Raw genomic sequence first — 25,450 nt, forward strand, 5'->3', positions numbered from 1 at the left:
ATGTTATGGGAGGGCTGCCAAGTTTTTTTTTATACCACTATAATTGTTGCGACTTTCACAATTGCTACAATTCATAAAGTGTGCAACGTTTTTGCTCAGTTCAACTTCCTCATTCACCATATGCATTAATAAAATGGGGTTTAGATGGAGAAATGGTGCAGAAATTCTCCCTGCAAGTTTACCTTGTTCAATTTCTTTCTTAGCACAGGGACAGATGCATGTAGGGGTTTTGTCCACATTTTCTTTTTTTATTTAAACAAACCGAATAGTTTGTTCTCTTCTGTCTCAATACTTGGGTCTCTTCCCCCCCATTTTTATCCTCTCTGTGCCACTTTTCACACTTCTCTACCTTTCAATGTTCTGTGCCTTTTCTCCCTCTTTGTGCCACATTCCCACATTGTGCCTATTTGCACAGTTTTTTTGGCCTCATTTTGCTGCCTCCCCCTCACTCGCTCTTTCTGCCTTTTTTGCGGCTCCCACAGCCGTGCCAGTTTCTGCTTCACACTCACCTCCCCCCTGCACCTCTTCCTGCCTTCCCCTCTCCTTACTGGCTCTCCTGCTTCTCTCCTTCCCACCTCTTCTTCCCATGCCTGCTAGTCTCCGCACTCCTCCCCTCCTACATTCTTATTGGCAGCTGCGATGCAACCTTGCACAGAGCGTGTGCAGTGGGTGTTCCGCACCAAAGGCAGGCCCATCTGCTCCCACCCATGCCTGGACCACTCCTAGCACCACAAACCCATGTCTAATCAGCCCCCACGACTACACTTCTGCGATCCTTCGCTCGCTGGGCCCTGCATCAGCACACCCACACACACCTCCCATGCACCACTAACTTTACTGCCCACTTGCGCAAATGCCTCACAAAACAGCAAACCAGCACTCATACAGCCACTTGCATGCAGGCTTCTCAATACCCGCTCACTCAGCAAACACACCGCAGAGGTCTGGGATCTCTCAGCAACAGCACACCGAATCTCCTTTTCCTCACGAAGCCTGCCTCAACCCAATGTCAGCACCGCATATTGCTGTGGCTATCCAGACAGGTTACAAGATTGCACGTCAGGACCACCTTCATAAGCGAGGAAGAGGACTCAGAATCATCCATAAGGACACCATCAAATGCACCACATCCATGAACATCAATACTCCCTTCCTAGAGCACATGCACTCCAGTCTGCAAATGAACAGCAGCTGCACCCTGAAAGACACTCTCGCATATCAACTACCAGGACCATGAACAAACTCAAGCAACCTCATCACAGACTTAATTGCTCCCTTCACCATCAGCTCCAAGGACTTCATACTACTTGGCAACCTCAATTTCTGCCTTGAAGTCCCAATGGACCCCTGCTCAACATCCCTCCTCAAAATCCTCAACAACATTTGACTCACCAAGCTCATCAAAGACCTTATACATATCGCAGGACATACTCTGGTTCAAATCTTTACCACCAGTGACAGGATCACAAATGACTCCGCTTCATCACTCACATGGACCGACCACTCCATCATACACTTCCTAGTCACCACACATTGAGTCAACACTCCCACCATTATCAACCTTCCCAGCCGGAAGTGGTGCAAAGTAACAGAGGCTGACTGGCACAGCATCCTCAAAACAGGCAAACCCAACACCACCAACAACCTCAACAAAGACATCACCAACCTCAACTTATTGATGAACACCTGTGCAGACTCCCTCGCATCCATCATAAACAACAGACAAAGAAGAGGCATCAAACAAGCCAGCTGGAATGCAAACGACCTCTGGAAATCTAACAGCCATGGAACGCAGCTTGAAAGAACATGGAGGCCCAGCCCCAATGCAGATACCAAAACTACCTTCAAGGCAACACTCATTTGCTCCTACCAACTCCTGAGAGACACCAAAGGACAGCACTGACCAAATGTATAGAGGCACCTTAAAACACCGCAGCGTGGGACGCGCTGCTACCAGACACCACACCGCTGCCAGTGGGGACTCCAAGTCACAGGGTGCTGTTTTGCCCAGAGGAGGAGCCTGCCGTCACCGCCGCGCTTAATAGTGCCTTGAAACACAGCAACGCGGGACACGCTGCTACCAGACACCACACCGCTGCCATTCGAGACTCTTAGTCCCAGGTTTCTGTTTTGCCCAGAGGGAGGAGGCTGCCATCACAGCCGCGCATAATAGTGCCTTGAAACACTGCAGCGTGGGACGAGCTGCTACCAGATACCACACTGCTGCCAGTGAGGACTCCAATTCCCAGAGTGCTGTTTTGCCCGGAGGAAGGAGCCTGCCATCACCACGGGCCGCACCCGGGTGAAGCCTGGGCCAATGGCGGGCCCATTCTGGCATGTCACTACCAGGAAGAGGCAGGGCAGGGCCAACCCTCTAACATCTACCACACAACACGACCAACTTGAATGAACTTAAGGTACTGATTGTTGTGTACTTGGGACATTACAGGCATCAGTAAAGGGGCTCACCACCTGGATCAACAACGTGTAACCGGGTCAAAGTGCAGTAGTTACTCAAGTACAACCTAATTCTTATTTGACTGCAGTGGGTACTGGCATCCCTGAAGAGTCTATTTAATGAACATTGGTGGTCCATCCCCGTAGTGATTAACCTCATACTGATATTAGTCTTGTGTAATATTGTAATTATTTTCCACTCTCGAACAACTGAATCTAATTATTGTAGCAGCACGGGCAAAAGGAAGGCAGTGAAAGTACCAGGAGGTGGAGTTACTGGGAAGTTTAAGAAGCCAAAAAATCAGCCAAACATTCTAAGCATGCAACAAACATTCCAGAAATGTTTAAAAGAGTAATACACCAAGCTCCTCCTCTTTTGAACAAGGGAATCACACCATCCAGTTGAGCAGACTTCCCCCGAACACTGTTCACAATTGCAAAAATCCACACAGTCTGTGAGTTGGAGTGCAGTAATAGATTTGCACCCTTGACGGACATAGCTGAGGACAATTTGCCAACACAATCAATTAATTCCATCGAGCATACAGGGACTGTAGGGCCTACTACAACTACTACACCAGTAAAAGCATGCAGATGCTCCTGCCCAGGTCAGCCAATTGAGAACCCAGGGACCCAGACAAATGTTCTCATTGAACTTATCACTATCCTTAAGGTGCTGATCATTAAACTGACAGACACCATTAACACGTCAACATATGAGAACGCACTGGATCCCTGCAAACTGGTAACATCCAGGAATCCGAAAGATAATGTTTTTGGTCCGACCAACATAAGCCGAATGGGTAGAAGACCTACAGAGGCATGTGCTCCCCCTAAAACAAGCTCCCATTCAATTACTAATGGAAGGTATCAGCCAACTAACAAAAGACCAAACCCAGAAATTAATTTAAATTACATCAATCGTAATAGTTCCAGTAAGCAGCAAAAGGAATCTGGTTGCTCAGCAAATTCATCTCCCAATCCACCTAGAAATTCAGGGCTATCTACACACAAGGACCACTTTTTCACTAACTCCCTGATGGTAGGCCCCTCAAGAGCACAAATTATTCCGACCAACATCCCCAGAATTCCATCCAAACCCTATGGGGAAGATGAACAATCTTTGATTAACAAGAGCATCCATTGGCTTCGAAATACAAGGAAGTGTAGGTCAGTAATAAGAGAAGACATATTGTCAGCCCAAAGATGTGTGATACCTGGCCTTTACATAGACTATATATGCCTACATTTAAAATCAGAGGATCTTGCAGATAACTTAGTGCCATTTGACCTAAGGACATCCCATCTGATCCCAAGTAACATTAGGATCACATGTAATCCTCCTGCGCCAACCAACAGCAACAATTGCTCCAAAACATTCTCAATAAGGAATGAGGGCTCAGATTTGGATAACATTGATTGATGTTTACAGATTATTCCCCCCAAACCCCCCCGCCCCCCCCCCCCCCCCCCACCAGCCACCGCTTGAGATTGCGGCAGCCATGGGGAAGGAATCCACCAACATGCCAAATGACCTGGGAACTGACAGTCAGGAAGTTGCCCAAACTATAAGCTCTGAATTGTCCAACCCCATACTGGCCTTTGCTTCTTGGAACATAGCGGGTCTCCAAACTAAGACAGCGTCAGACGAATGATCATTGTTTATAGAGGGTCAAGACATATGGGCTTTTCAGGAGACATGGTCTCAGAGCCCCATTTTCCTTCCAGGGTATCTAAACTTTGCCAAACCTGCAATTGTTGGTTACAAAGGGAGGCCCTCTGGTGGGCTTACCCTTTGGGTACAGCACCAACTGGTTTTAGGGTTAAAGAGTTAACAACAGACAGCCCCGATATTTTGGCCATTATTTTACTGTTTAAACATGGTCCAAATACAATACTGATTAATATATATATCAGAGGGATGGTGGTTAAGAAGCTCTCTAGCACAGTCTCCCTACTGGAAGCCTTCATAGAGAAACATAGGGGCAAACACAACTTGGACATAGCAGGGGATTTTAATTGTACATTCGAACCTCTTGACCATGAAGATAGAAGCCAATAAAAAAATGGACAGAGGCAGCACTTCAACTAAAGAGCCTGTGCATGGAAAGGCGTGATAGGGCTGTAAATGGGAGGACAACATCAGATTATAAGGGTCAGCACACTTTCAGAAATGGCACAATAAGCAGCAGATTTGATTATTTCTTAATTAACCTGGAGCTGTGGTCTTGCCTCTTAGATATGATGGTACAAGAAAGAAGGGAGAGTGACCACAACCCACTATTGCTAACACTGCAGATGCAGGGGTTAAACCCACAGTCACAGTTAATTGAGAGGGTGACTGGAGACCAAATGACTTGCGCAGGGTGAAGTGGGCGATATTAATTGAAAAAGAGAACATTCTAGAGCAGATGAAGGCAGAGGGAGAGAAACTTTATTAGCTATCGGCAACAAAAATGCCCAGGAAAATTAAAATGGTGCTATTGTACAGGCTCATGAAGTACTGTTAAACAAGCTTAAATGCTTTTTTATTAAGACTAACAAAAACTGGTAGCAGAGACAACTTAAAGTCACCAAATTGGTACAACAAGGACTGTAGAATAGTTTACAAGAATCTGTCCCAAGCTATAAGAACTAAATCAATGGAGGAAATACATTTGGCTTGGAAATTGAACAAAGAAACTCAAAACATAGCTAAAAAGGAGTCAGTTGAAAAACGATAGAATGATCTTCTGCTAGCAAGCAATGACAAAAACAAGCAGAAATTCTGGAAGACAGTAAAATGGGGCAGTGGGGAACCCAGTCAAGCACTAGACAATTATGTAGCACCTGACCAGTGGGTTTCATTTTTTGAGGCCCAATTTGCAGCTACACCTGATAACTTAAACCATCAACCTATATCAATATCTGATACTTTTTGTGACCTTTGGGATTGGAGGGGTGGAAATCACCCTGGATGCGATTCCAAAGGGTAGAGCTCCTGACAGGATTGCATCCCTGCTGGCCTATTTAGGCACAATTGAGCTAACTGGCTCAAGTATATCCATATACTAGTAAATGCAATAGTCAGTGGAGCTCCCATTCCAGATTCCTGGAGAGGTGCAGAAATGATACCAATTTATTAGAAAGGGAATCGTACATGCCCAAGCAACTACAGGCCTATAAGCCGAATACACTCGATTAAACAAATCATGGCCAGGCTTTCACTGAGTCGAACTCAAACATGGATCTGTGAACACGATATTCTATCAACTCTCCAGGCTGGTTTCCGTTCGCATCTCAGCACTGTCGATCAGGTTTTTAGATTTATGCTGCTCTAATGGCATACTGTAATTATTGTTGGGGGCACCTTGTATGCAGCATTCATAGATCTTAAATCTGCGTTCGACTTGGGCCACCGTAATAAGCTATGGGATGCCTTGAAGGAATCAAGGATGCCACCAGAACTCCTCACATTAATTGTCAAATTGCAAGAGTCCAACTATGCACAGGTCTGTTGGGGCTCTCAGGGAAAGATCACAGATAGGTTCCCGATAACAAAAGCGGTAGGTCAAGGGTGCATCCTTGCCCCCACCCTTTTTACATTGTTTATTAATAGGGTAGTTAATTACTTTTCTACATATCCCACAGATGCACCCACACTCGCTGGCACGAAGGTACCCCTTTAAATGTTTGCTGCTGATACCTTTATTTTATCTAAAACACAGAAAGATTTGTAATGAGCTCTAGGCAGATTTAGGGTCTTCTGCGGTGACCATGATCTCATAGTTAATGTAGAAATAAACACAGAACAGTGATGCAATTGGGTCCTAGTTACATTTTTTCATTTACAGTTAAGCAGTTGAACAATATACTTTTTTATATATAAGCTACCTAGATAAAAACCACTAGTCACTTCAAAGTCAATATTACCAAAAACTAATATTGGATAATATCTAAGAAAAACCTATTTATCAACACCGTAGTGTAAATTAATTGGAAAGGAGGGATGGAGGTGGGGGTTTGGTTTTGGGAAAAAAGGGGGGGAGGGGGAGGGAGGGGAAAAAAGGGAGAGAAAGGGGAAGAAAGGGGGGAGAGAAGGGGAAAGAAAGGGTGAGAGGGTGGGGTATTCTTGTTTGTGGAGGAAAAGGGGGCAAAGGAATGTTAAAAAAAGTTATATACTGGGAGGCCACCCTCATATATCACCGTTTTGTAACCTGATACCTTACGCAGTGCTCATTTAAAACAATAAGTACCTTGAAGTCTCGTGTTGAGTTATTGGACTTCCTGATTGTTTCTAAAGGGTATGGTATTATTCTTTCAACTGTGAAAAGTGATAAAATAACATTATGGTAATTCTATTTTATACTGCAGAGTTGTTTTTGTATATATAAATAAACGTATCTGACAGTTACCTCTTGAATAAGCTTGAATGGATCAGACGTTGATATACAAAAATCACGATAAAACGATTCAAAGTAATCTGGTTATATTGCTTGCCACCTCTGTCTCTATCTAAATGAAATATAACCTGCATTAAATCCAATTTAAAAAGGCCAAATGGGAAAAATTTAGCTTCTCTAAACTGTTATTCATTACATAGCCATAGTGTACAGTAAAGTTCATGGTATAGATGGACCGAGCTGATAGGGGAAAAAGGAGATAATAGCGTGGAACCATGCTACCTATATGATACCAAACTGTGACTTTACAACAAAAATCTTTTCAGGCATCTCTGCTAAAAGAATAATGATTCCTATTTAATCTCTTTGGGCCAGATTTAGGAGCCGAAATACCGGTCGGTAACGGCCGATTTCGTCCGTTACCAACTGGTATTTAGTAATTGGCATGTAGGAGTCCTATTTTACCGATTCGGTAAATTTACCAAATCGGTAAATTTACCGAATCGGTAAAATACTGAATCGGTATTTTTACCGATTCTGTAACTTCCTGATGTAGGTGGGACTCTTCTGAGTCCCAATGGCCTTACAGATTCGATATTTTACCACCCAATCCAATTGGGTGGTAAAATACCGAATCCAGGTGTGCATGCACATGTGTGCATGCACACCTATGCCATGTGACAGACAGACATGCCCTTAGGGCATGTCTGTGTGCCACATAGCATACATGCCAGTATTTGGGGTGCTAGAGTGTGTCAAAGTGACACCCCCTGCACCCTTGCTGGAATCGGTATTTACCGAATCGGTAAATACCGATTCGGTAATGCCCATTGATTCCTATGGGCTTCAATGCCCATAGGAATCAATGGGCATTACCGAATCGGTATTTACTGATTCGGTAAATACCGATTGTTACAGAATCGGTAATTCAAATACCGATTTAACCTACATCTCCCCCTTTCTATTTTACCGATTCATAAATACCGAATCGGTAAATTCGGTATTTATAAATCAGTAAAATTGAATTGCCTACATCTGGCCCTTTATTTCCAAACGACCCACTTCATTTGAATTATCAAGGAATTCCTCGTACCTGAAAGATCCAGATTAAGGCCTCACCGGACCGATAACTCGGAGGCAGATCTAGTGTGTTTTTTACGCTGAAAATATATTAAAGATGGAATACTCTTATAATTAGACAATGTCCTAAATAATCTTTCAAGATCAAAAAGTATATCGGCTAAAATATAATATATAGATATATATCTGTTAAGTACGCAGTGAACAGCGACACTATGTTTATAATGAAGATTGCTAATGTCTCCGAGTACGATCAACGGCTTCCGGTCGCCATTCTATCGAGGTTACAGCATTCCTAAAAGGTTATCTAGAAATTCGAAACGGAGAGTGATAAAATAACCGTATGTTCTCTGCCATACTATTCTAATATACTAACTGAATAGAGGCTGGATGTCATTACCTGTTTGAATTCTCTAGTCCCTTAACCGTTAATGTTCGGCGGGTCAGTCCGGCGTTGTCTAGAATCCCAAACTGAGGACGTCTCACCAACAGGGCACCATGGTTTGTAAAACTCCGTACGTCGTGTACGGCTGCTCCAGTGATTCTTAAATAGTCGAATCATGCTGGAGATACGCCTTTGGCTACCCGGAACTATTGGAAAAATACCCGGAAGTAGAACAGATGTCTTGGATTGAAATAAACAACTACCGTGGCGGCCAGCTTATAATGTGTTCCGCCTAATTTTAGGGATAGAACTATTAGGCGTTGGTGTACTTCTTAACTATATTTAGTGATTTTGTCCATAAATATTTAGCAATAAGGCCCGATTTTACACTTTATCGCTCGATAACTTCAAGTTGGTATGTGTCGTGCGTTATGACCTGGAATGCTTATTGAGCATATAAGCTTCCAAACCAAAAATCATAATTCAATTTTACAGTTAACGAAACTAAAAAATTAGAAAATTACCTCAAGGAAGAGGTGTAGAAGAATCCAAATTGGTTCGCCACAGCTATTCATGAATTGCTACAGGGCCCTGCTGATAATGCATGATAATTTAATTACAGTTGTATTTCAATACTTGGTCCCATGGAATTTCGTTATTCATACCAACAATGTGCTTTCTCCACAGCAAAGAATTTAGGTACATTGCCCGTCAGTACTGTGGGCATCAGCCACTGTTTGAGGAAGAGCTCCGTACTCAGGCCCCCCAAGCATTCCAGAAAGCTCAAAAATGGACATTATTATGCTTTGAGAATCCCTCTGCATCCCCCGATGTGGAGAGGTCATCTCCGCCCTCATGTCCTTCATATGGGTTTGTAGTTTCTGCAATGTGGGTCGCATCGTGGTTAATGTAGATTCAACATTGTCCATACAGTCCACCAGTTTCCTGTGGTCCGTACAAAGCAGGTGTACATCCAGGGAGTCTGCCTTGATCTTGGACTTCAGCGTGGCGTTTGTGTCCAGAATTGCCTGCAATATCTTTTCAAACTGTAAATAGTGACTGTGGAAAGTGGCCCGAGAATGCCAACTCCATTATTGGGCGGGGCGGAAGGCCTGCTACAACCCCAATGCCTGAGGTAGAGTTCTTAGCAGATTTCGGCTTTCGGCTTCACCATCAAACCCACATTGGTATCAACCCAAGTGGATGCTCAAGCAGGTTCTAGACAGTGGGCCATCCCCCTGACGCTCCACCAGGTTTGAGTCGTGGGTAAGTGCAGTGCAATTCTGGAGCTGCACGTGTGTTAGAATAGAAATATGCATGTTTGCGTATTGCCCAATCTAAGCGACTATTTGCGGCACCATTTTCTATTCAGGCACCATTTTGAATCATGATCAAAACTAATCCTTTGCTACTTTTGAGAAAACGCCTCTGTTAGGTTTTCTTTCTGCAGTTTTGGGGTATAGCTTTACTAATGAATAGACTGTTCGTATGAGTGCATACCTTGCTTACTAGATAGAGACCACTCCCACTTGTCTGGTGGTGGGTGCAGGGTGAAACGACCTTGGGTTATATTAGGTGGTGTGAGATATGAGAACCAAAACTTATTTTTTGTATTTCTCTGTCCAACTGCACCCGCCTGGAAAATTTCATTGTGGGCGTGCCTTCGCCCAGTCATGAAACTTATATAATGTATCTTTATGCTTGTTGATTTCGGTCCCACTGCAGCACTCCTAGTGACTGGGCAGACTGGGCTCCACTCTGGGTGTATATGAATAAACAGTTATTGGTTTGTGTTCTCTACTGTCTGACAGACTCTTCATTTAGTATAGAAGGCTGAGAGGTGGATATTCGTGACCCGGGTGACCCTAATTGGGCCACTTCCTTCACGTGGTGTCTGTCACACCCCCTCATAGGACCTGAATGTAAAAGCTTGTGGAATATTATCTAAAATGCAAACAATTATTATAATATGCTATCATATAAAAGGTAACTATAGGTGGTCAATGACTAAAGGGTAACCCATGAAAAGTAGGGGATTCAAGCTACTACACCTCATGCAACAGCTTAATGTTTGGTATCCCCATAGTAAAGGGTTAAGAAAACTCACGAAAGGGTGCCACTTGGCAGAAAAATACTGTGCTCACCAATCCAACATAAGGCCATGTCCAGTTGAACCCAGGTAATTTATAAACCTTGATGATACAAAATATTATAGTCGGTATGGGCCATTAAATCTGCTATTCCCAAAAGGAACCAGATGTGAAAGTTTGCTGAATGAAATAAAAATGTGAAAAGAGACTGCAATCTGGTATCAAGCCAAAAGGCATCTACAGTTGGTCAATGATTAAAAGCTAACCCTTGAAAAGTAGGGGATCCAAGATATTACAGCAATGCATGAGCCATAATATGTGGTGTCTCCATGGTAAAAGTTGTTGCAAAACTCACGAAGGGTGCTAAATTAAAATCCTAGTACGTTCTGACCCAAGAAACACTTGGATACCAAATATTATAGACTACTATATTTGATATTCCGTAAAGAAACCGGATGTAAAACCTTGTGGAATGTTGTCAAAAATGAGAAAAAAATACTGTAGTCTGCTGTCAAATAAAAGACAATTTCAAGTGGTCAATAGCTAAAGCGTTACCCAATGAAATGTAGATATTACAGCAATGCGTGAGCCATTATATTTGGTATATCATTGTAAAATATGTTGGAAAGGAAAAGGGATGGTGCTATTTGGCATAGAAATACTATGCTCACACATAGCACATAGGACCATGTCAAATTGAATACTGGTAAGCACTAACCCCAAAAACTCAGGGGATAACAAATATTAAAGCCGGTATAGCCCGTTATATATGGTATCTCCATAGAGAACCTGACATACAAACTTGTGGAATAATGTAAAAAATGTGAAAAGATACTGTAGTCTCTTATCGAAGAAAAGACAACTTTAAGTGGTCAATGACTAAAAGGTAATCCATGAAACATAGGGGATACGAGATATAAAAGCAATGCATGAGGCATAATAATTGGTATCCCCATTGTAAACAATGTTGGAAGCAAAAGGAAGGGTGCTCTTTGCCATAGAAATACTGGGCTCATCCATCCAACATAAGACCACGACAAATTGAATACTGGTAAGTTCTAACCCCAGAAACACAGGGATACCAAACATAGCTGGTATAGGCCATTATATTTAGTATCCCCCAAGAGAACCAGACATAGAATGTAGTGTAGTTCCTAGTTTCCCACTAGGCCCTGCGCATTGGAATAACATAAACAGTAGTATCGACGTGGAACTGCGGATATTCCAGGCCTCCACTGACTATGCTAAACTTAATTGGGTTGTGTTACCAACTAGCTCAGAGGTCACTGGAAACTTTCTTCTCTGCATAGGAAGTGATCAGTTTCCCTGGCACAGACAAGAAGGGATTCAGCTTTCCAACAACCGTGCAACATGACAACTTTGCTCCTCAGATCAAGAGTCAATCTCTAGGGTCGTGTGAAACAATAGACATGTATTTCACTCAGTCAGTCTAGTGCAGTTTACTTTCACGAGATGTAGAGAATAGAGAGACGGGAGTTTGTCAATAAAGGGTTAACATTTATTGAACAGTCTTTCTTCTCGTACAAGAGAAATGTATTGCCACAATTGCAAGAATTGTTATTATAAAAAGTACGTACAGTAAGATAAGTATTGCGAAATAGAACTGTAAAAGCATTGATATGGTTTCTTAGCCATACAATGGTTTAAAAGTAATAAAACATATATACAGTCATATATACATTAGGCTAACATACTCAACTGGTGCTTCTAACTAAGCCTACCCCAGTGTGCCTGACCTAAGCCTAACACGTGAAAGGGGAGTAAGTAAGTAGCTTTAAGTTAAGTTGGTTTTGCCAAGGTTTGTTTCAAGAATTCTCGTCTAAGGGTTTAGTCAACACCATACCTCTGAATAGAATGATGGAGGATTGGTATCTCCTTCAGGGGTCTCTCTCGATATCCCAGTCGCCTGCGAGGGTAGACCGGAAACGCCGGAGCTGGATTTCTCTGCACGAGAAAGGCAGCGGCTTCTCGTCAGCGCGTCGAGGAAGGAGGGGGGACAGCGTCCGCGGGCAGCTGGAATTTGCTGGATGTCTTCGCAGAGGACGGCTGTTCAGCTCCTTAAGCGTACTGCACCATAGTTCGCGCTTTAGCAGCGATAATGGTATCAGCAGCTTCACCACCACAGGGACAGCAGGCTGCAGCGACAGAGTGCTAGATTTACCAACACTGGGTCTTGCAGGCAGCTGGCATCAGCAACAGTAGCTCGCATTGCTTAAGGCAACGTTGGTAATATTTATACCTGACAGGTGCCGGGTTTGACGCAAGTTTGCTGGACATAAGACGTCAATTAAAGATGTCACTAGGAAGTGATAGTTATCAGTTGCTCATTAGAGTTCCATTACTAATCAAAACACAGCAAGCGGGGATTTCCAGGTTTGCTGAGTTTTTATCTTGTTGGAGAACTCGGAGTGTTAATCTAGGAATATCAGATAGTGGCTTTTGCTCTGTCATTGCACTAATTGGTCGCAAAGGAAGTGGCAGAGAGAACTATGCTGGAATGTGCCTCTGTTCGTGTGATGCCAGAGATGACTTTTCAGAAAATCGCACTTGAACGGTTATGCCAATATAGGGAATAAATGGATTTATAGCCGAATAGGGGCATAAGGTCACAGTATCGATCAGGAACCTAGATAAACACGCAACAAGAATCTTGTGGAATGATGTAAAAAATTTGAAAATATGCAGTTGTCTGTTATCATACAAAAGGCAATTTCAAGTGGTCAATGGCTAACGGGTAACCCATGAAACGTAGGGGATACGAAATATTACAGCAATGCGTGAGCCACAATATTTGGTACCCCCATTGTAAACGACATTGGAAAGCAAAAGGAAGGGTGCTATTTGGCATAGAAATACTGTGCTCACCTGTCTAACATAAGGCCATGCCAAATTGAATCCTGGTAAGTTCTAACACAGGAAACACAGGGGTAACAAATATTATAGCCGGTATAGGCCATTATATATGTTATCCCCTAAGAGAACCGGACATACGATCTTGTGGAATAACGTAAAAAATGTGAAAAGATACTGTAGTCTCTTATGAAAGAAAAGCCAACTTTAAGTGGTCAATGGCTAAAAGGTAACCCATGAAACATAGGGTATACAGCAATGCATGAGGATTAATATTTGGTATCCTCATTGTAAACGCTGTTGGAAGCAAAAGGAAGGGTGCTCTTTGCCATAGAAATACTAGGCTCATCCATAGAACATAAGACCATGTCAAATTGAACACTGGTAAGTTCTAACCCCAGAGACACAGGGGATACCAGATATAATGGCTGGTATAGACCATTGTATCTGGTATTCCCTAGGAGAACCGGACATAGAACCTTGTGGAATGATGTACAAAATTTGAAAATATACAGTTGTCTGCTACCATATAAAAGGCAACTTCAAGTGGTTAATGGCTAATGGGTAACAAATGAAATGCAGCGGATACAAGATATCACAGCAATGTGTGAGTCATAATATTTGGAATCCCCATTGTAAAAAAATGTTGGAAAGCAAAAGGAATGGTGCTATTTGGCATAGAAATACTGTGCTCACCCATAGCACATAAGACTATGTCAAATTTAATACTGGCAAGTTCTAACCCCAGATACACAAGGGATACCAAATATGATAGCTGGTATAGGCTATTGTATATGGTATCCCCATAGAGAACCTGACGTACAATCTTGTGGAATAACGTAAAAAAATGTGAAAAGATACTGTAGTCTCTTATTGAAGAAAAGACAACTTTAAGTGGTCAATGGCTAAAAGGTAACCCATGAAACATAGGGATGCAGGATATTACAGCAATGCATGAGGCATGATAATTGGTATCCCCATTGTAAACGATCTTGGAAGCAAAAGGAAGGGTGCTCTCTGCCATAGAAATACTGGGCTCATCCATTGAATATAAAACCATGTCAAATCGAACACTGGTAAATTCTAACCCCAGAAACACAGGGGATACCAGATATAATAGCTGGTATAGGCCATTGTATATGGTATTCCCTAAGAGAACCGGACATAAAACCTTGTGGAATGATGTAAAAAATGTGAAAATATACAGTTGTTTGCTATCATACAAAAGGCAACTTCAAGTGGTCAATGGCTAAAGGGTAACCCATGAAACACAGGGGACATGACATTTTACAGCAATGCGTGAGCCATAATATTTGGTATCCACATTGTAAACGGCATTGGAAAGCAAAAGTAAGGGTGCTATTTGGCATATAAATACTGTGCTCACCTGTCTAGCATAAGACCATGCCAAATGAAATCCTGGTAAGTTCTCACCCAAGAAACACAGGGGATACCAAATATAGCCGGTATAGGTCATTATATATGGTATCCCCTAAGAGAACCGGACATACGATCTTGTGGATTGATGTAAAAAACGTGAAAATATACATATGTGCGCTATCATATAAAAGGCAACTTCAAGTGGTCAATGTCTAATCGATAACAAATGAAACGCAGGGGATACAAGATATTACAGCAATACCTAAGTCATAATATTTGGTATCCCCATCGCTAACGATGTTGAAAAGCAAAAGGAATGGTGCTATTTAGCATAGAAATACAGTGCTCACTCATAGCACATACGATCATGTCAAATTGAATACTGGTACCTTCTAACCCCAGAAACACAGGGGATACCAAATATTATACCCAGTATAGGCCATTATATATGATATCCCCATAGAGAACCTGACGTACAATCTTGTGGAATAACATAAAAAATGTGAAAAGATACTGTAGTCTCTTATCAAAGAAAAGACAACTTCAAGTGGTCAATGGCTAAAGGGTAACCAATCAAACTTAGAGGATACAAGATATTACAACAATGCATGAGCCATTATATTTGGTATCCCCTTTGACAACATTGTTCGAAAGCAGAAGGAACGGTGCTCTTTGCCATAGAAATATTGGGCTCATCCATTGAACATAAGACCACGTTAAAATGAATACTTGTAGGCTCTAACCCCGGAAACACCAGCTATAATAGCTGATATAGGCCATTATACTTGCTATCCCCTAAGCAAACCGGATGTAAAATCTGGGGGAAAGATGTAAAAAATCTGAAAAGATGCTGTAATCTGTCATCAAACAAAAGACAACTTTAAGTGGTCAATAGCTAAAGGGTAACCCATGTAACGTAGGAGACAGGAGATATTACAGCAATGCGTGAGCCATAATATTTTGTATCCCCATAGTCAACAATATTGGAACCCAAAAGGAAGGCGGCTATTTGGCATACAAGTACTGTGCTCACCCATCCAACAAAAGACTATGTCAAACTAAATCCTGGTAAGGTCTAACCTAAGAAACACAGGGAATACCAAATAATAAAGCCAGTATTGGCCATTATATTTGGTATCCCCTAAGGGAACCGGACATACAATCTTGTTGAATGATGAAAAAATTTGAAAGGTTACTGTAGTCTGCTATCAAGTAAAAGGCAACTTCAAGTTGTCAATGGCTAAAGGGTAACCCATGAAAGGTAGGGGATACAAGATATTACAGCAATGCGCCAGCCATAATATTTAGTATCCCCCTTGGGAACTGGATATAAAATCTTGTGGAATGATGTCAAACATCTGAAAAGATACTGTAGCCTGCTATCAAATAAAAGCAAACTTCAAGTGGTCAAAGGCTAAAGAGTAACTCATTAAACCTAGGGGATACCAGATATTATAGCAATGCGTGAGCCATAATATTTGGTATCCCGATAGTGAACGGTGTTGGAAAGCAAAAGGAAGGTCGTTATTTGGCAAGGAAATACTGTATTCACCCATCCAACATAAAACCATATCATTTCGAATACTGATAAGTTCTAACACCAAAAACACAGGGGATACCAAACATTATAGCCGGTAAAGGCCATTATATATGGTATCCCCTAAGGGAACCAGATGTAAATCTTGTGGGATTCATGTAAGAAATCCGAAAAGATACTGTAATCTGCTATACAATAAAAGGCAACTTCAACTAGTGAAAGGCTAAAGGGTAGACAATAAAACATAGTGGATACGAGATATTACAGCAATGCATGAGCCATAATATTTGGTATCCCCATTGTAAACGATGTTGGAAAGCAAAAGGAAGGCCACTATTTGGCACAGAAGTACTGTGCTCACCCATCCAAAATAAGAATATGTCAAATTGAATCCTGGAACGTTCTCACCCAAGAAACACAGGGGATACCATATATTGTAGGTTGTATGGGCCATTATATATGGTATCCCCCAAGGGAACCTGACGTACAATCTTGTGGAATGATGTCAAAAATGTCAAAAGATACTGTAATCTTCTATCAAATAAAAGGCCACTGCAAGTGGTCAATGGGTAAAGGGTAACCCATGAAACGTAGGGGATACAAGATATTACAGCAATGCGTGAGCCATAATATTTAGTATCCCCATAGTAAACAATGTTGGAAAGCAAAAGGGAGTGTGCTATTTGACATATAAATACTGTGCTCACCCATCCAACATAAGACCATGTCAAATTGAATACTGGTATGTTCTAACCCAAGAAACACAGGGGATACCAAATATAATAGCCGTTGTATAGGCCATTATATTGGGTATCCCTTAAACGAACCGGTTGTAAAATCTCATTGAATGATGTAAAAAATTTGAAAAGTTACTGTAGTCTTCTATCAAACAAAAGGCAACTTCAAGTCGTCACTGGCTAAAGGGTAAGTAATGAAAAATAGGGGATACAAGATATTACAGCAATGCGTGAGCCATAATATTTGGTATCCCCATTGTAAACCATTATGGAAAGCAAACGGAAGGTTGATATTTGCCATAGAAATCCTGTGCTCATCCATCCAATACAGGACCATGTCAAATTGAATTCTTGTAAGTTCTAACCCCAGAAACACACGGTATACCTGATAATATAGCAGGTATAGGCCATTATATATGGTATCCCCTAAAGGAACCAGAGGCAAAATCTTGAAGATGGTGTAAAAAAAGTGAAAAGTAAGTGTAGTCTGCTATCAAGTAAAACACAACTTCAAGTGGCCAATGGCTAAAGGGTAACCCATGAAACATAGTGGATACAAGATATTACAGCAATACGTGAGCCATTACATTTGGTATCCCCATAGTAAACATTGCTGGGAAAAAAAAGGAAGGGTGCTCTTTAGTATAGGAATACTGTGCGCCCCCATCAAACATAAGGTGAAGTCAAATTGAATCCTGGTAACTTCCAACCCGAGAAACACTGGGGATACCAAATATTATAGGCCGCATAGGCTAGTAAATTTGGTATCCACTAACGGTACGGATGCAAAATCTTGTGGAATGATGTACAAAATGTGAAAAGATACTGTAGTCTGCTATCAAATAAAAGGCAAATTCAATTGGTCAATGGCTTAACGGTAACCCACGAAACATAGGGGATACGAGATATGATGTCAAAGCATGAGCCATAATATTTGGAATCCCCTTAGAAAATGATGTTGTAAAGCAAAGGCAAGGGTGCAATTTGGCATAGAAATACTGTGCTCCTCCATCCAACATAAGGCAATGACAAATTGAATCGTGGCAACTTCTAACCCGAGAAACACTGGGATACCACATATTATAGGCCGTATAGGCTATTAAATTTGGTATCCGCTAAGGGTATGGATGCAAAATCTTGTGGAATGATGTACAAAATGTGAAAAGATACTGTAGTCTGCTATCAAATAAAAGGCAAATTCAATTGGTCAATGGCTTAAGGGTAACCCATGAAACATAGGGGATACGAGATATTATGTCAAAGCATGAGCCATAATATTTGGTATCCCTTTAGTAAATGATGTTGGAAAGCAAAAGCAAGGGTGCTATTTGGTATAGAAATACTGTGCTCCTCCATCTAACATAAGTCGATGTCAAATTGAATCCTTGTAACTTCTAACTCGAGAAAATCTGGGAATACCAAATAATATAGGCTCTGTATGCTACTATATTTGGTGTCCTCTAAGGGTACCGGATGTAAAATCTTTTGGAATTATGTGCAAAATGTGAAAAGATACTGTAGTCTGCTATCAAACAAAAGGCAATTTCAACTATTCAATGGCTCAAGGGTAACCCATGAAACATCGGGGATACGAGATATTACAGCAATGCTTGAGACATAATATTTGGTATCCCCATAGTAAATGGTGTTGGAAAGCAAAAGGAAGGGTGCTCCTTGGTTTCAGTACCCTGTGCTCCCCCATCCAACAAAAGGCGAAGTCAAATTTAATCCTGATAACTTCCAACACGAGAAACACTGGGGATACCAAATATTATAGGCGGTATAGGCTATTATATTTGGTATCCCCTAAGTGTACCGGATGCAAAATCTTGTGGAATGATGTACAAAATGTGAAAAGATAATGTAGTCTGCTATCAAACAAAAGGCAATTTCAACTATTCAATGGCTCAAGGGTAACCCATGAAACATCGGGGATACAAGATATTACAGCAATGCTTGAGCCATAATATTTGGTATCCCCATAGTAAACGATGATGGAAAGCAAAAGGAAGGGTTATATTCAGCATAGAAGTACTGTACTCACCCATCCAACATAAGCCCATCTCAATTTGAACACTGGTAAGTTCTAACCCCAGAAACACAAGGGATACCAGATATTATAGCCGGTATAGGCCAATATATTTGGTCTCCCCTATCGGAACCGGACGTAAAATCCTGTGGAATATTGTAAAACATTTGAAAATTACTGTAGTCTGCTATCAAGTAAAAGGCGACTTCAGGTGGTCAATGGCGTAAGGGTAACCCATAAAACATAGGGTATATAAGATATTACAGCAATGCGTGAACCATAATATTTAGTATCCCCTAAGGTAACCGGACGTACAATCTTGTGGAATGATGTACAAAATGTGAAAATTACTGTAGTTTGCTATCAAATTAAAGACAACTTCAAGAAGCCAATGGCTAAAGTGTGACCCACGAAACGTGGGGGATATGAAATATTACAGCAATGCAAGAGCCATAATATTTGGTATCGCCATACTAAACGATGTTGGAAAGCAAAAGGAAGGCCACTATTTGGCACAGTAGTATTGTGCTGACCAATCCAACATAAGACTATGTCAAATGGAATCCTGGTAAGTTCTAACCTAAGAAACACAGGGGATACCAAATATTATAGGCGGTATGGGCCATTATATATGGTATCCCCTAAGGGAACCGGTCGTACAATCTTGTGGAATGATGCTGTAGTCTGCTATCAAATAAAAGTCAACTTCAAGCGGCCAATGGCTAAAGGGTAACCCATGAAACCCAGGGGATACAAGATATTACAGCAATGCATGAGCCATAATGTTTGTTATCCCCATATTAAATGATGTTGGAAAGCAAAAGGAAGGGTGCTTTTGCCATAGAAATGCTGTGCTCACCCACCCAACATAAGGCCATGCCAAATTGAATCCTGGTGAGTTCTAACCGCAGAAACACAGGGGATAGCAAATATTATAGCTGGTATATCCCATTATATATGGTATCCCTTGAAGGAACTGGTTGTAAAATATTGTAGAATGATGTGCTTCACAGACGCGGCCGCTCCTCCTCGCTGCTCCCCAACCTGACTCCAGCCTGGTATCGTTACTCCACGCAGCAGCTTATGCTCATTACTATCTGTTGAGAAGGCGCATTACAGGACTGCTGAAATTATTGACTTCGCTATATTTAATTTTAATTATTTCAGATATATAGCTGGTGCGCTTTGCGGTAAAATCACTGTCGCCTGATAGCGCTAACCCGCTTAATTGCTGCTTGTACGTCCCTGCGTTGCCCTGACTGCCCTTTCGTTCTGATATTCTAGCACTTTGATCTGCACTGTGGCTGCCAGCTCCGCTTCGCGCTGCCGGCCATTTTAGCGTTAAGGTTGTTGTTGTTTGTGTCGCCACGCCCGAGGCTCCAACCCGCTCCCGCCTTCCCAGCTGACCCTCCCTCGCCCCCCCCTTCCACCATCCACATATGACAGCTGCTTTGGCGCGCAGCGGTCACGCGCAGCGGTCGCGCCCCATTCGCGCCGAAGGTGCGCCAAAGGAAAGCCCGTCTACGCCCGTCCGCGCCTGGACCGCGCCCAGCGCCAGACCCCCTGGTCCACGCAATGCCCAGCCCTCCCGCATAACTTACAACGCCTCCACCCTCCTAGCCCTTAACCCTGGCCGTCTCTCCAACTGCGCCCAGGCTGCTCCTGGACACACCCATGGCCCCTTCTCATGCTACTCCTGCAAGTTCGACGGCACCAAGAAAAACTCCTCATCCACGATCACACAACAGATAATTGACTCCAACCACCTAAAATGCATCCTGCTCAACACCCGCTCAGTCCACAGACACGCCATCGAACTCTGGAATCTACTAGACACCATCTCTCCCGACGTCGCCTTTCTAACAGAAACATGGATGAACGCCTCATCAGCACCAGACATCACCATTGCCATCCCGGAAGGATACAAGATCATCCGTAAGGACCGCACCGACCATACAGGAGGAGGCATCGCCATCGTCCATAAGAACTCCATCCGCATCTCAACCAGCTCAGACGCCAACCTTACCAACGCCGAACACCTTCACTTCCAGATCCACACCGACCCCAAGACCACACTCAGAGGCACACTCCTCTACCGACCTCCAGGACCCCGTGCACAATTCAGCGACATTATCACTGACTTTATCACCCCACACGCCCTCCCCTCCGAGGAATACATTCTGCTGGGAGACCTCAACTTTCACCTGGAAAAGAGCAATGACAGCAACGCCACCTCCCTCCTGGACAATCTCGCCAACCTCGGACTCAAACAACTCGTCACCACGCCCACCCACATCGCAGGTCACACACTCGACCCTATCTTCACCTCCAGCAAGCATGTCTCCTTCAGTCACACCGCTACTCTCCACTGGACGGACCACAGCTGCGTACACTTTATCTACAATAAGACCACAACTCACAACCATCCTCAACATACTCTGCGAAGAAACTGGAACAAAATCACCATCGACCAGATCTCCTCATCGCTTCTTCAAAAACCCCCGGCCCAATCCTCAAACCCCGACCAAGCAGCCATTAACCTCACCCAATGGCTTTCCAACAGCGCCGACATCCTAGCACCGCTGAAAAAACGCCAAATCAAACTAGGCAGCAAAAACGCCTCCTTGGTCAACGATGATCTTAAGAAATCGAAGAAACTCTGCCGCTCCCTTGAGAAGGCCTGGAAAAAAGACCCAAACACCAGCACCAGGGACGCCTTCAAAAACGCCACCCGCATACGGTGCACAGACAAAATATCGACTCCAAAATATCGACTGGACATAATATCGAGTTTTAAATATAGACTGGACAAAATATCGACTGGACATAATATCGACTACAAAAATATCGTTTTTCAGGTAAGTGAAGTAATATCGACTGTATAAAATATAGATAGCAAAAATATCGAATTTTTAATAATATATAATATTTTATAGTGTATTTTTATGTAATAATATGTGTGAAAAGTGTGTATTAATGTTATAAAATATTCTATTAAATGAATTTTGTTTTTTTAATAATTGCGTAATGTAATTCTGTAGCGGGTTGTGGGTTTATAGGGGAATAGGGTGGGAAGTAATTTAATAATAATTAATTAATTAACATATGTTTGTAAATATTTATAATTAATAATTAATTGATAATTAATTAATAATAATTAGTTAATTAATTAATATAATTTTGTACATATTTTGTATTAGTAATTAATTGGTAATTAATTAATTGTAATTAGAGTACATTTTAATATATATATTTTTGTGTTATTGTTAAGTAATTAATAGGGAAAAAGTAATATTAATTATTAAAATAATTACAGCTAATGTGCTAATATATTTACTTTATTGTTATTGTTAATTAACAATTATTTGGTAATTAAATAATATTGATAAATTTTGGGTAAAGGAGTATTTTTAGGGTTCAGGGTCAGTTTTCAGTTTTTGGGTAAAGGGGCATTTTTAGGGTTCAGGGTCAGTTTTTAGTTTTTGGGTAAAGGGGCATTTTTAGGGTTCAGGGTCAGTTTTCAGTTTTTGGGTAAAGGGGCATTTTTAGGGTTCAGGGTCAGTTTTTAGTTTTTGGGTAAAGGGGCATTTTTAGGGTTCAGGGTCAGTTTTCAGTTTTTGGGTAAAGGGGCATTTTTAGGGTTCAAGGTCAGTTTTCAGTTTTTTGGTAAAGGGGCATTTTTAGGGTTCAGGGTCAGTTTTTAGTTTTTGGGTAAAGGGGCATTTTTAGGGTTCAGGGTCAGTTTTCAGTTTTTGGGTAAAGGGGCATTTTTAGGGTTCAGGGTCAGTTTTTAGTTTTTGGGTAAAGGGGCATTTTTAGGGTTCAGGGTCAGTTTTAAGTTTTTGGGTAAAGGGGCATTTTTAGGGTTCAGGGTCAGTTTTCAGTTTTTGGGTAAAGGGGCATTTTTAGGGTTCAGGGTCAGTTTTTAGTTTTTGGGTAAATGGGTATTTTTAGGGTTCAGGGCCAGTTTTGGGTTTTTGGGTAAAGGGGTATATTTTAGGGTTCAGGGTCAATAAATAAGATTGTAAAAAATTATTTTTATTATTTTCATTTATTATTTAATTATTATAATTTAATTTAAGTATTTTAAGTATATTTTAGTAATTAAAATTTAATATTAATTTAATTTAACACTGTTTTTAATAAAGTCGATATTTTTTACATCTATATTATTGTTAACGATATTTTGTACTCGATATTTTTGTACTTACCTGTTTGTAGCTACAAACTCGATATTTTGACTGTCGATATTTTGTCCACGATATTTTGGCAAGTCGATATTTTGTCCCTCGATATTATTTCAGTGATCCCCCGCATACACCACCAACTAATCCGATCTGCTAAGAAAGCCGCATTCAAAGACCGACTAGATAACAACGCCCACAACAGCAAGGAATTATTCAACATCGTCAAAGAATTTACCAACCCCTCAGCCAACTCCAACGACATCACACCCTCTCAGACCCTTTGCGATTCCCTAGCTTCGTTCTTCCGAAGCAAAATCGCAGACATCCACAACAGCTTCGACAACCGACCCGGAGACCAACCCACCCAACCTTCTGCAGGACCTTCACCCCCCCTAAATATCCTTAATGACTGGAACCCAATCTCCACTGAAGACACCATCCGCCTGATGAACTCCATCCACTCAGGATCCCCCACAGACCCCTGCCCCCACCACATCTTCAACAAAGCAGACTCCATCATAGCACCACACCTCCGAGACGTCATAAACTGCTCCCTCAACTCCGCCACCTTCCCAGAAAGCTGGAAACACGCAGAACTTAGCGCCCTTCTGAAAAAACCCACAGCGGACCCCACCGAACTCAAAAACTACCGCCCCATCTCGCTCCTTCCATTCCCGGCCAAAGTCATCGAGAAAGCCGTCAACAACCAGCTCGCCACCTTCCTCGAAACCAACAAATCCCTCGACTCCTCTCAGTCCGGCTTCCGTGCCAAACACAGCACGGAGACCGCCCTCATCGCAGCAACAGACGACATTCGAACTCTATTGGACAATGGAGACACAGTCGCCCTCATCCTCCTCGACCTCTCCGCAGCCTTCGACACAGTCTGCCATAGCACCCTCATACAACGCCTCAGCAACATCGGAATCCAAGGAAAAGCACTGGAATGGATCAGCTCGTTCCTCACAGGAAGAACCCAGAGAGTCCGCCTCCCACCATTCAACTCAGAGGCCACTGAAGTCATCTGCGGCGTACCTCAAGGGTCCTCACTCAGTCCCACCCTCTTCAACGTATACATGAGCCCCCTCGCGGCCATCGCACACCAACACAACCTCAACATCATCTCCTACGCGGATGACACTCAACTGATCCTATCACTCACCAAAGACCCAAACACCGCCAAAACCAACCTACATACAGGAATGAAAGAAGTAGCCGAGTGGATGAAGCACAGCCGTCTGAAACTGAACTCAGACAAAACAGAAGTCCTTATCTTAGGTACCTCCCCCTCCGCCTGGGATGACTCTTGGTGGCCAGAGGCCCTCGGAAAAGCACCCGTCCCGACGGACCACGCACGGAACCTGGGCATCATCCTGGACTCCTCACTCTCTATGAACAGACAAGTCAACGCCGTTTCATCATCCTGCTTCAACATTCTTCGCATGCTCAAAAAAACATTTAGCTGGATCCCCACCGACACTAGAAAAACGGTCACCCATGCTCTAGTTACAAGCCGCCTGGACTACGGAAACACCCTATACGCCGGTATCACCGCAAAACTCCAGAAAAAACTCCAACGCATCCAGAACGCATCAGCCAGACTCATACTAGACATCACGCGTAATGACCACATCTCTAGTCACCTGAAAAACCTCCACTGGCTCCCCGTCAATAAGAGGATTACTTTCCGCCTCCTAACCCACGCACATAAAGCACTCTACGAACTTGGACCCGAATGCCTCAACACACGACTTTCCTTTTACACCCCCTCACGCCAGCTACGATCCTCCAACCAAGCCCTTGCTACCGTACCTCGCATCAAGAAAACCACCATGGGAGGTAGATCCTTCTCCTACCTCGCAGCTAAAACCTGGAACTCACTCCCCACTCACCTTCGTCTCACTCAGAACCATCTAGCATTCAGAAAACAACTTAAAACTTGGATATTCGACAAGTAACTCCCCACCCCTCTTCAAGCGCCTTGAGACCCTCCGGGTATGTAGCACGCTATATAAATCTCACTGACTTGACTTGACTTGACTTGACTATAAAATGGTAAAAGCTACTGTAGTCTGCTATCAAATAAATGTCAACCTCAACTGGTCAATAGCTGAACGGTAGCCCATGAAATGTACAGGGATACAAGATATTAATGCACTACGTGAGCCATAATATTTGGTATTCCCTTAGTAACCAATGTTGGAAAGTTAAAGGAAGGGTGGTATTAGGCATAGAAATACTGTGCTCAGCAATCCAACATAAGACCATGTCAAATTGAATCCTGATAAGTTCTAACTCGGGAAACTCAGGGGATA

The sequence above is a fragment of the Lissotriton vulgaris genome, chromosome 6 (genome assembly GCF_964263255.1).
Source record: "Lissotriton vulgaris chromosome 6, aLisVul1.2, whole genome shotgun sequence".
Lineage (NCBI taxonomy): Eukaryota > Metazoa > Chordata > Amphibia > Caudata > Salamandridae > Lissotriton > Lissotriton vulgaris.